This window comes from Sarcophilus harrisii, chromosome 1 (genome assembly GCF_902635505.1).
Source record: "Sarcophilus harrisii chromosome 1, mSarHar1.11, whole genome shotgun sequence".
Lineage (NCBI taxonomy): Eukaryota > Metazoa > Chordata > Mammalia > Dasyuromorphia > Dasyuridae > Sarcophilus > Sarcophilus harrisii.
In genome coordinates this window covers 182,854,317-182,866,603 of record NC_045426.1, presented here as the reverse complement: position 1 = coordinate 182,866,603, position 12,287 = coordinate 182,854,317, and the positions used below count along the sequence as shown (strand labels likewise).

Here is a 12,287-nt window from a genome sequence, read left to right as displayed (position 1 = left end):
TATAGAGCTCTATATTAGTCTACTCAGATAGTCCTGCAGATGAAGAGGATTTAATAACACTGCCTCCAAAAGATAAGGGATTCATTAATCTTCATCTTTATCCCTAGGCAACTATTCTAATGGGTGAAAGTTACATATCATAACTTGGACAGTATTTCGTATCATGCATTTAGTTCTATTATATCTTAAGAACGTTAAGAAATCTTACATAATTTTTGTTTTGTGGGATGAGAGGCTAACAGCAAAGATAGTGCAGAAAAATGAAATAGAATATAAAGTACTAACTGGGCTTCCAACCAAATTGTTACAGACTTAACATTTTGAATTTATGATAGTCTAAAGAACAGAACTTACATGAAAATTGGTATGCTGACTCCATTTTTTAAAATAGAAGAATTCTAAAAACTTTCCTTCAGTTTTTACTTGGCATTATTCACCCAATGCATTAATTAATTGGAAGAACAAACTATCTGGCTACCATCAAGACACTCCAGGAGATCTGAGTGGTGTTCACACCACCTGAGAACAAATTCCAAGCTCATCATCCAGGGCACTGCTAGAGGTAATTATGGGCTCATAAATGGGGGCTAAAAAAATCTTTTCTAGAAAAAATAAAATAATCTATTCTATTCATCTTAGAAACAAATGCAATCTGAAGGGAGAGGCTTTTGAATGAGATCATTCTTTTGAAAATGAAGTTTCTTTCTTTAATAGCCCAACTTTTTTTAAAAATAGTAAATATAAAAAGCCTAAAAATGGTCTATAACAGTTACTAAAAGGGCTCTTTAACAATCATAGAACGGGGCACATTGATTTTACCCAATATATAGTCAATGACCTATTGACTGTCCCGTATGAGCAACTCAGAGCTTCAGTTTACTTTGATTAACAAATAATAAGAGAAAAAAAAATAAGGAAAACAATTCTGACCAAATACTATGAATTAAATCAATGATACAATGAATACACACACACACACACACACACACACACACACACATACACATACCTATAAAAATCACAATTTCGATGATTGAAATCTGTCATATATAGGCTCAGTGACATTTTCAATACTGAGTTTAGCTAATATTAATTTACTCTCTCAACTCTCTCTCTCTCCCCCTCTCCCCGCCTATCTTTCTCTCTCCCTCCCCCCCTTTCTTTCTCTCTCTCCTCCTCCTCTCTCACTAGCTCTCATTGTTTTTCTTACTCTCTTGCTTTCTCTCTCTATCCCACCATCTTTCTCCTCCTCCTTCTCTCTTAATCTCTCTGTGTTTTTCTTTGTGTGTGCAGACACATATGTGTATGTGTATTCGACCAATTCAGCAAAAAATAGTGTTCATCTTTGCCTAAGTAACTATATACATACAATTTTTAGAAATCTTTGTTGTGTTATCTAATCTGTTCATGAGTTAATGACCTTGTTCAAAATCTTTTCATGGAATTGAAGGAAGTCTAATAAGAGACTGAACTTCTGGGTTAGACTTTTCTTTTACCCTGATGCTATGGTTTAAAGACTAAAGAGGGGAGAAGGAGGAGGCAAGATGTCAGAGTGGAGAAGGACAAAGTCAAGCTTTTCTTTTTTTTTTTAAATTTTAATAGCTTTTTGTTTACAAGTTATATGCATGGATAATTTTACAGCATTGACAATTGCTAAACTTTTGTTCCAATTTTTCCTCTCCTTCCCTCCACTCCCTCCCCTAGATGGCAGGATGACCAGTGCATGTTAAATATATTAATGTATAAATTAAATACAAAATAAGTATACATGTCCAAACTATTATTTTGCTGTACAAAAAAAATCGGATTTGAAATATTGTATAATTAGCCTGTGAAGGAAATCAAAAAATGCAGATGGGCTAAAATATAGAGATTGGGAATTCAATGTAATGGTTCTTAGTCATCTCCCAGAGTTCTTTCACTGGGTGTAGCTGGTTCAGTTCATTACTGATCCATTAGAACTGATTTGGTTCATCTCATTGCTAAAGATGGCCAGGTTCATCAGAATTGATCATCCTATAGTATTGCTGTTGAGTATAACGATCTTCTGGTCCTGCTCATTTCACTCAGCATCAGTTCATGTAAGTCTCTCCAGACCTTTCTGAAATCATCCTGTTAGTCATTTCTTAATGAACAATAATATTCCATAATATTCATATACCACAATTTATTCAGCCATTCTCCAATTGATGGGCATCCACTCAGTTTCCAGTTTCTGCCCACTACAAAGAGGGCTGCCACAAACATTCTTGCAAATACAGGTCCCTTTCCTTTCTTTAAGATCTCTTTGGGATATAAGCCCAGTAGTAACACTGCTGGATCAAAGGGTATGCACAGTTTGATAACTTTTTGAGCATATTTTCAAATTGCTCTCCGGAATGGTTGGATATATTCACAATTCCATCAATGATGTATTAGTGTCCCTGTTTTCCCACATCCCCTCCAACATTCTTCATCTTTCCCTGTCATTCTAGCCAGTCTGACAGGTGTGTAATGGTATCTCAGAGTTGTCTTAATTTGCATTTCTCTGATAATAATTTCTCTAATAATGTCAGTTAAGCTTTTCTAAGTTGTCCTCTAAATAATTCCAAATAATAGCTCAAAATGAATACCTCAAATGGAAATCTGGAATGGGTATAATTTTCCAGCCTTAGATAACTTAAGGGTTTAGCAGGAAAGATCTATTTCACTGGGATGAGATTTAGTGGGTGCAGAGCAAGAGCAAACCACTCCAGAGCAAGCCAGCAGAACTTGGAGGTGGCTGCATTAGTAGCAGCAATAGCTTTGGATTTCTCAAGCCATGGACTATTTGAGGGTGGGAGTAAGGTGACAATTGGCCAGAAGAAGATTGCAAAGTGCATTTAGATGGCATTGGTTCAGGATTATACTCCATTGCTTATATGCAGTAACCAGTCAGTCTCTCAGGGCCAAAAGCAGCAATAGCACTCACAGCTTCAGAAGAACAAGGGGCTCTGGTCTGGTTGCAGGGCACAGAAAAGTGCTTGCGGTTGTTTATGGAAGAGTAAGAACACTGCTTTCAATTCCAAGATAGAGAGAACTAGCAACTGAGGTTGCAGGAGAGGGGGTACCTGGTCACATGTCACAGGGCTAAGAAGAGTACTATAATTGATGATGAGAGGGAAACTTGGTCATTTCTGGGTAAAGATCAGAGTGCAGACATGGAAACAGAGACGATATATTTTATTTGATCAAACTATTTTAGAAGCAACAAAAACCTTTAGACCCCCAGAGCTAGCTCTGAAATAGCAGAATGAAAGGGGAAGATTGACTCAGTGTCTCCTCTAAGCTAGGAGCAGAACCCAAATTTAGCATAAAGTTAAAAGAATTAGCAAACCACCAAAAAATAAATAAACCTATCATAGCAGGGAAGATCAGGATATAAATTCAAAAGAAGACAATGAAGTAAAAACACTTATATGAACTGGTCAGAAGCCCAAAAAGAATTTCTAGAAGAACTCAAAAAGGATTTTAAAAATCATATAGTAGAGGAAAAAGTTCAAAAAGAAATGAAAGTAAGGCAAGAGAATTATGAAAAGATTGCTGTTATTCATTCTTTATTTTCTCAAAGGACCAGTGACATTACTGGTAATATATTGACTTAAGTGTGAATTGAATTTAAAAGAGGCAGAGTTGTACAAAGTTATCAGTGTCTTCCAAAATCATCAAAATGCAGAAGCAGAACAAAAGTCAAGAAAACTGATTATGGCCTGGGATGCAGTGGATGATCTTAAATATATCTTATGATATATTTAAAAAATAATTAATTTCAGCATTATATAAACTACTTGGCAAAATAGGGAGAGTCCTACCAAATTCCTTTCATGATCCAAATATGATGCTAATGCCTAAACCAAGACATGTCAAATCAGAGAAAGAAAATTATAGATCAATTTCTCTAAAAATAATAATAATTATATTGATTCAAAAATGTTTCTATTTGAAATGAAATTTCAATGAATTGAAATGAAATGAATTCAATGAATTCAATGAATGAATTCAATGAATTGAAATGAAATGAAATTTGAAATGTTTCTATTTGAAAAAAAAAACTGCTGGGGAAACTGGAAAAGAATATGGCAGAAACTAGGCATAGACCAACATCTCATATCATATACCAAGATATGGTCAGAATTGGTATAGGATTTAAACCAAAAGGGAAATATCAAAAGCAAATGGGGAAAGAAAAAAATAGTTTACTTGTTAGATCTATGGAGAAAGGAAGAATTTATTATAAAATCAGAAATGGAGAACATTACAAAACGTAAAATGGTTGGTTCTCATAACTTTGTACAAAAAACCAATGCATTCAAAGTTGGAAGGAAAGCAGAAAGATGGGAAACAATTTCCACAGCAAGTGTTTCTGATAAAGTCCTTGTTTCTCAAATTTATAGAGAACTAAATAAAATTTATAATAACAAGTAATTCCCCAATTGATAAATGGTCAAATGATATAAACGGCATTTTTTCAGAAGAAAGAATTAAAGCTCTTTATAGTAATATTTATTTTATTTTTCCCCTTTTAAAAAAGTACTTATTTATTTTAATACACATTGCTTTATGAATCATGTTGGGAGAGAAAAATTCAGAACAAAAGGAAAAAACCATGGGAGAGGGAAAAAAAGACAAAGAGATGAACATAACTTTCAATCTCTGCAGTTCTTCTGGGACATAGATGACATTTTTCTGTCCAAAGTCTATTGGGATTGTTTTGGATTACTAAACTATTGAGAAGAGTCAGGTCTTTCATAATTTATCGTTGCACATTCTTCCTGTTATTGTGCACAATCTCTTACTGATTCTGCTTGTTTCACTCATCATCAGTTCAAACAAATCTTTTCAGCTTTCTAAAAATCTTTCTAAAGTAAGTTTGTTCATATTTATAGAACAATATTATTCTATTACCCTCATATACCACAATTTGTTCAGCCATCCCCCAATTGTTGAACATCTACTCATTTTCCAATTGTTTGCTACCACAAAAAGAACTGCTACAAACATTTTTGCACATGTGGGTCCTTTTCCCTCCTTTAAGATTTCTTTAGTATATACACCCAGTATGGTACTGCTGGGTCAAAGGGTATGCACAGTTTTATATCCCCTTTGGGCATAGTTCCAAATTGCTCTCCAGAAATGTTGAATTATTTCACAACTTCACCAACAATGTATTAGTGTTCCAATTTTCCCATTTTCTCTCCAACATTTATCAGAGTTGTTTTAATTTGCATTTCTCTAATCAATAGTAATTTAGGTAATTTTTTCATATTACTATAAATGGCTTTAATTGTGTCATCTGAAAATTGTCTGTTCATATTCTTTGACCATTTATTAATTGGGGATATAGTAATATTTTTAAAATGCTCTGAATCACTATTGATTAGAGAAATGCAAATTAAAACAAGTCTGCAGTATGATCTCATACATATCATATTAGCTAATGATTGAAAAGAAAAATGATAACTGCTGGAGATGTGGGAAAATTGGAACACTAATGCATTGTTGGTAGAGTTGTGAACTGATCCAATCAATTGGGGAGCAACTTGGAACTAAACCCAAAGATCAGTCAAACTATGCCAATCAATCTGTCTGATCCAGCAGTAGCACTACTAGGTCTATATCCCAAAGAGATCATAAGAAAGGGAAAAAGACGTACATGTACAAAAATATTTATAGCAGCTCTTTTTGTGGTGAGAAAAAATTAGAAATTGAGGGAATGCTCATCATTTAGAGAATAGTTAAACAAGTTATGGTAAAGGAATGTAATGGAATACTATTATGTTATAAGAAATGATGAACAGGCAGATTTCAAAAAACCTGGAAAACCTTACATGAATTAATGCTGAGTGAAGTGAGCAGAGACAGAAGAACACAGTAACTGAAGATTGTGTGATGACTAGGATTGACGTGGTTATTCTCAGCCACACAATGATCTAAGACAATTCCAAAAGACTCATGATGGATAATGCTATCTATATCCAAAGAAAGAACTATGGAAACTGAATTAAAATTGAAGCACATCATTTTCAGTGTGTGTGTGTGTGTGTGTGTGTGTGTGTGTGTGTGTGTGTGCGTGTGTCTGATTTCCCTTTTGTTCTGTCTCTTCTTTCACAATATGACTAATGTGCAAATATATTTACATGATTGTACATGTATTGTCTATATGAGATTGCTTGCCATCTTGTAGAGAAGAGATAGGAGAGAGGGAGAGAGAAGTATTTGGAGCACAGCATCAAAATTTTTACATTTGTTGTAACTGATAGTTTTATGTATGAATGGTGTGATACTGGCTGGTGAAGAATCTGTATTTTCTTGGTTTTAATTCTTAGGCCAAATAGCAAAAGCAAAAGAAAATCAACCCATATTTTGCATATCAGCCTGACAGGCTGTGTTGCATGCAGAGTCACCTACAAAGAAATAATCACACAGCAACTCTCCCTGCACTTTAGTCTTGGCTTGTAGCCTTTTCAAATCAAATAATTCATTTTCATTGAGTTAGCTGAACTTAATGCTAGTTTTACTCTCACTGAAGATGTTTAATCACATCACAGAAAACATCATGGTAAAAAGCATATGAGCAACATGTTTCCTTGTTTCACTCACTTGCTGATTGGGAAAGCACAAGAGCATTTTCCATTATCCAGAACTCAGGGGATCATATCAGCATGAAACTAATGTACATTACTAATAAACTTCTCCAGGCAACCAAATTTTGCCATCCCAAGCCTCTATGGCTGACAGTTTAAAGTGCTTTGGTCAGAATACCAAATGTGTATAAACTCTGTTCTGCTCCTGGCATTTCTCTGTTGGACTCTTTCTAAAGCTACATTAGTTCTAGGGTGGTTCAACTGATTGAAGTGAATTTTCGCAAGCATCTTGCTAGTAACGACTAAGAGAGAGAGAGAGAGAGAGAGAGAGAGGACCTTCCATCCTCACAAAGCTTATACCAGCTTCATAGTATTTCTAATCACTGGGGGCTACCTTAGAAAAATGTTTTTCCAGCTCTGTCTTTAGTAAGTTGGCCTTTTCCCAACTTTTTTTTTCACTCAGGAATGCTATTTGGCTGTGCTACCTGCTGAAATCTCTTGCAACAAGAGCTGTTTGTCTTTAAGGTCTATTAGATTTCATGTTGTCTATAAGCTTATACATATTCCATGTACTAATAAGTGGAATCTTCTTCAAAAGTTTTGGTACCTTATTTTTTGTTGTGATCAGAATTTGGGGATTAGGTCAGGTGGGTGTACTTTGCTCCAATCAAGAGAAAGATAGGGAATTTCTGGCATAGGTTGTTCTGGCATATGTACTGTCAATCATTTTGTCTGTTGGGATTTTGGTCATTTTTTTACAATGAGAGTTTTGAATATATTAGGAAAAATTCTGATGTGAAAAATCATTATAAAAGCTATTACTTAAATGAAAATACTGATAAATAGTCTTTATTTTTAATTGTACATTGAGAAAGATGGCCTATTTGGAATTTGGGGAGTTATGTAAATTTACAATCTAAATCAGAGTTTCTCAACTCTTCTTGCATTATATATCTGTTTGGCAGTATGGTGAAGCCTATGAGCTACTTAATATCACACTTTTTAAATAAAAACCGATTAGAAAAGAAATCAATTATACTGAAATACAGTTATGACTTAAAAGAAATAATAAGGTTATTGATCTTAAATTAAGAACTCCTCATCTAAATATTTTCTCCTGCTTTGGAGCATCCAACTTGCTAATTGCATTAATTGCTTGGGGAAGAATTCAATTAATGTCATACCCAGGATGCTTCCTGTTACTTTCATAAAAATTAGATTTGTACATTATATGTATTTTTGTAAGAAAAAATTAAATATTGAGAATAGTTGTAATGAAGAAGGAAGAAAGAAAGAATATCTATTTGCCTTTTATGATAATATATTCTAATCATACATGTAAGATTTTTGCAAATAAAATACTTAATAAATTTTAAAGTATAAAACAAATATGAGCTATCATTACCTAATTCCTTCTGAAAAAAGTTACATTGGATAGAATTTAATGTTTAGTAGTTAAGAATTATCTTCAAAATTTTTAAATCATCAAAGCTTTTGTTACTGTTTGACATTAAGTCCATAGTAATAATAACAGATGAATGTGAGCTAACAATTGTAACTGGCATGCTAGCCCATAGTATTAGCTTTAAAAATGTCATTTTTATAGTAAATGAATGGATGAAAAAATGAATGAGAAAGATGACTTGTTAGTGAAAGGTAATGTAGCATAGTGACTAGAGAGTTACTTGCATAACAAGGAAGAAGTCACTTCAAGGTCCACATCTGACTGCATGATTCTGAGCAAGTCATTAAACCTCTCAGTTCTTCAGGCAATTCTATAAGAGTACATATTATAGATAAAAGTGCTGACTTTCATTGGCAGAAAAAATTTCCTCCAGCCAAGTGGCAGACTCAGTGTTGCAGATGCAGATGTTTGTGAAGACCTTGATGTGCGAGATCATCACTGGAGATTGAACCCAATGATATTACTGAGAATGTCCAAGACAAAATACAAGACAAAGAAATTATACCACCAGATTAGCAATGTCTGATTTTTGTTGGAAAACAGCAAAAAGATAGCTAGACTTTCTCTGACTACAACATCCAGAAAGAGTCCACACTGAACTTGGTACTGCATCTTCAAAGGGACATCATTGAGCTTTCCCTTTTCCAGCTGGCCCAGAAGTACAATGTGACAAAAATGATCTGGCAGAAATGTTATGGCCACCTGCACTGCAGGATTGTAAACTGCCATAAGAAGTGAGACCCCACCAATAATCTGCGCCCCAAGAAGATGAAATAAAGACCAGCCTCAGGACCCAGTTTTGGTTTGGTTCCACTGACTAAAGTACTCTTGAATAATCTGTTTTAACAAGGCCTTGTTCCTGAGTTTAATGAAACTGTGACATCAATAAAATCCCCTTTTAATTGAGAAACAGAAAAAAATGTTTCCTCACCCAGGCATTCCCCATTCTAATAAAATTATACATGTGCCTGGTTGTACTAAACTATGACAATCCAGACACAAAAGTGTGATAATCTCTGCCCTAAAGAAACGAACATTCTAACTAAGAGATTCATCATGTATATATGACCAAAGAAGGGATTTGGGGTCTTTGAGTCTTTAGCATTACAAGGACTGAGAGAGGACAGCCATTGTTCTTTCCAGCAGCAATGATGATAAAGGAAAATTAAATGTACATCAAATGAAGGTGATACCACTAAAACACTATAAGCCTGTTATCTTTTCTTGTTATCATGATGAGGTGTGCTTAATCATCCATGCCTGTGATCACTCTTTGAGCTTTTCAAAAAAGCTAGTTGGGTTTATAATATGATTTTAGATCTGAAATGCACTTAACCAGCTTCCAAGACCAGTCCCTTTTGTTTACAACCAAGGAAACTGAGGTCTAAAAAGATGCAATGTTTTATTGCAAATCACACAATAAATTAGATAGTGGAATTCAACTTTATGTCCAGTGCTCTAGTCACTACAACTTAGTCTGAGGCTATGGGACATGAGCTTTTGTGGTTGTTGAATTGTTTCAGTAATATCTTGCCATTCCTTTATCAATCTCATTTTACAGATAAGGAAAATGAGGCAGAGTTAAGTGACTTGTCCAAAGTCATATAGTTAACATGTGTCTGAGGCTGGATTTAAACTCAGAAAGATGAGTTTTTCTGACAGAGGATTAAATATTCTATCGTTCCACCTTGTTGACCTATTTTTAAAATTTATACAAAATCAAAATGTCCCATGAAAGACACAGCCTTATTTTCATTAGTTTCATTTTATAACCAGTTGAGACAACTGGGCCAGAAGGTCAGAGTTCATTTTGACCTAGAATTCAATATACAACATAACTGGTCACATGAGAAAGAACTTATCATCTATGAATGACTCCTCTGAGAATGTTATGATGTCTTTTGTCTTTTCCCATGTTTTAGAGCAATGAATAGATGTATATTTCTAAGTTATGCCTTCCAAATTTAGTATTCCAGGTGTGGTTCATTCAACACTTTCAGTTTCATTAAAAGCAGTGACTTGTCAGCTCATTTTATTCTTAATTATATCTTACACTCTACCTAGATATTCAGTTTTTCACATTCAGCACAAGTCTCAATTTCTTTAATAGTCCATAGTTTTGATTGGCTCTAGAAATTTTTTAGACTTAGGACTACAAAAACTTGTTAAGAGAGGTATAAACTAGTTAAAGAGAAAAAAGAGAAGGGTGAAGGTTAGAAGCAGAGTCAGTATTTCTCTGATATAATGAGCTATCAAATCATATCAAAGAATACATTCTTCATACCAAAATGAAATCTATGGAATGTGTCATTCACATGCTATAAAGTACATAAATGTAATCTCTTCTTCACTCTGCCATCCTGGCAACCTCTGACACATCCTTCAAATTTCCCAAAGTGGCCTTGTCTCCAGGTCTTATAATAGGAAAATTGCTGCAGAGTAGGGGATGGGGAAGGGGGAATCAAAAGGAATTTAGAACATTGTCTAGTCAACATTCTTAAGAAGTCACAGACTAAAGAATGGTAAGCCCAGAGAAAGTCTATGTCATGGAGTCCTTCCCACTTACTCCACTAGTAAGAAAGACAGAGGAGAAGTTGAGGTCCTATTTAGTTCAGCCAATGAGTTTATAGAGTCAGAAGAAAATATAGATACCCCAGGTGAATACCAAATAATAAATAAAGAAAATCTGAAATAGGAATTATTAATATTATGGTCTTGAGTTTTTTTAATGAGTGGGGCATTAACCCTATTGGGAAGTAGAGGACAGAGAAAGAGGGAGAAAGGGCTGAAAGGGTTTCAAGAGAAAATGGGAAATTGCCTGAGATTTCCCCAGTTTCCCTTGGAAACAATGTTAAATCAAGCCTCTAAAGTCTAAATGGATTCTGCAGTGATAGAACCTATAAAAAATGACAGGGAGAAAAAAAATTCCAGGTTAAGATAATTTAGAAGGATTTGGGGAAATGTCTGTATCACTTGGATAAAAAGGGGACAACAAGCCCAGGGCAGGCATAGAGTGGAAAATCTTGTGGGAGGTTCTTAGCCACAGCTCAGATCAATAGTGAAGACCCTTTTAAACTGGCTCAGCAGGACAGCTGTGAGGCCTCCAGCCCCTGTGTAGAAGACAAATAGTGAACCCCTAAACTCCAGCACAACAGATTTGACTAGGCCAGGCTAAATTGAAGCAGTAGAAAAGCTTTAGCTTTTGCATACCTCCTGCTCCGTGTGGAAGGGCAGTGATGAGGTCCCTTTCTCCCAGCAAAAGAAGTTTGAGACTGTCCTCTGTGCCCTAGAAGCAAAGCTAACTGTAAAAAATGAGCAAAAAATAAAAAAATAGCCCTGACTATAGAAAGTAAGTATGGTGACAAGGAAAATCAGAACACAAACCCAGAAAGAGAACAGCAGTGGCAAAATGTCTACATGTGAAGCCTCAAATTGGATATGAATTGGTCTCAAGTTCCAAAGGCTCTTTGAAAAGAACTCAAAAAAGATTTTAAAGATCAAGTAAGAGAGGTTAAAAATTTTGGGGAAAGAAAGAGAGCTGTGTAAGAGAATTATAAAAAAAGTCATTAATAGGAAAAGATAATGATGAATATTGGAGGGGATGTGGGAAAAGTGGGACACTAATATATTGTGGGTGGAGTTGTGAACTGATCCAACCATTCTAGAGAGCAATTTAGAACTATACCCAAAGAGCTATCAAACTGTGCATACTCTTTGATCCAAAAAGCTTGGTAAAAAGCTTGGTAAAAAGCACAAAAATTGAATGAAGAAAACAAACTCCTTAAAAATAGATTTGGTGAAATGGAGACAAAAAATAGAAGTGGCAAAATAGGAAAAAAATGCATTGGAGATACTTTAAAAGTAGAATTGGCCAAATGAAAAAAGGAGGTTAAAATAACTGAAGAAAATAATTCCTTAAAAAATTAGAATTGGAGATTGGAAAGTAATGACTTTAGGAGACATCAAGAATCAGGCAAACAAAATTTTTAAAAATGAAAAAAATGAGAGAAAATATAAAATAGCTCATGGGAAAAATAACTGACCTGGAAAATAGATACAAAACAGAAAATTTAAGAATTATTGAAAAAGCCCCAGTCAAAAAAAGAACCTAGCAACATCTTTCAAGAAATCATCAAGGAAAATTATCCTGATATCCCAGAAACAGAGAGTAAATTAGTCATTGAAAGAATCTACCCATCACTTCCTAAAAGAGACCCCAA

The 12,287-nt window shown here is 34.6% G+C and overlaps 1 pseudogene; it reads left to right on the top strand.

The window, feature by feature from the left end:
• The first annotated feature begins 8,465 nt into the window (after positions 1-8,465).
• Positions 8,466-8,844, top strand: LOC100923148 (annotated as a pseudogene).
• The last annotated feature ends 3,443 nt before the right edge of the window (positions 8,845-12,287 follow it).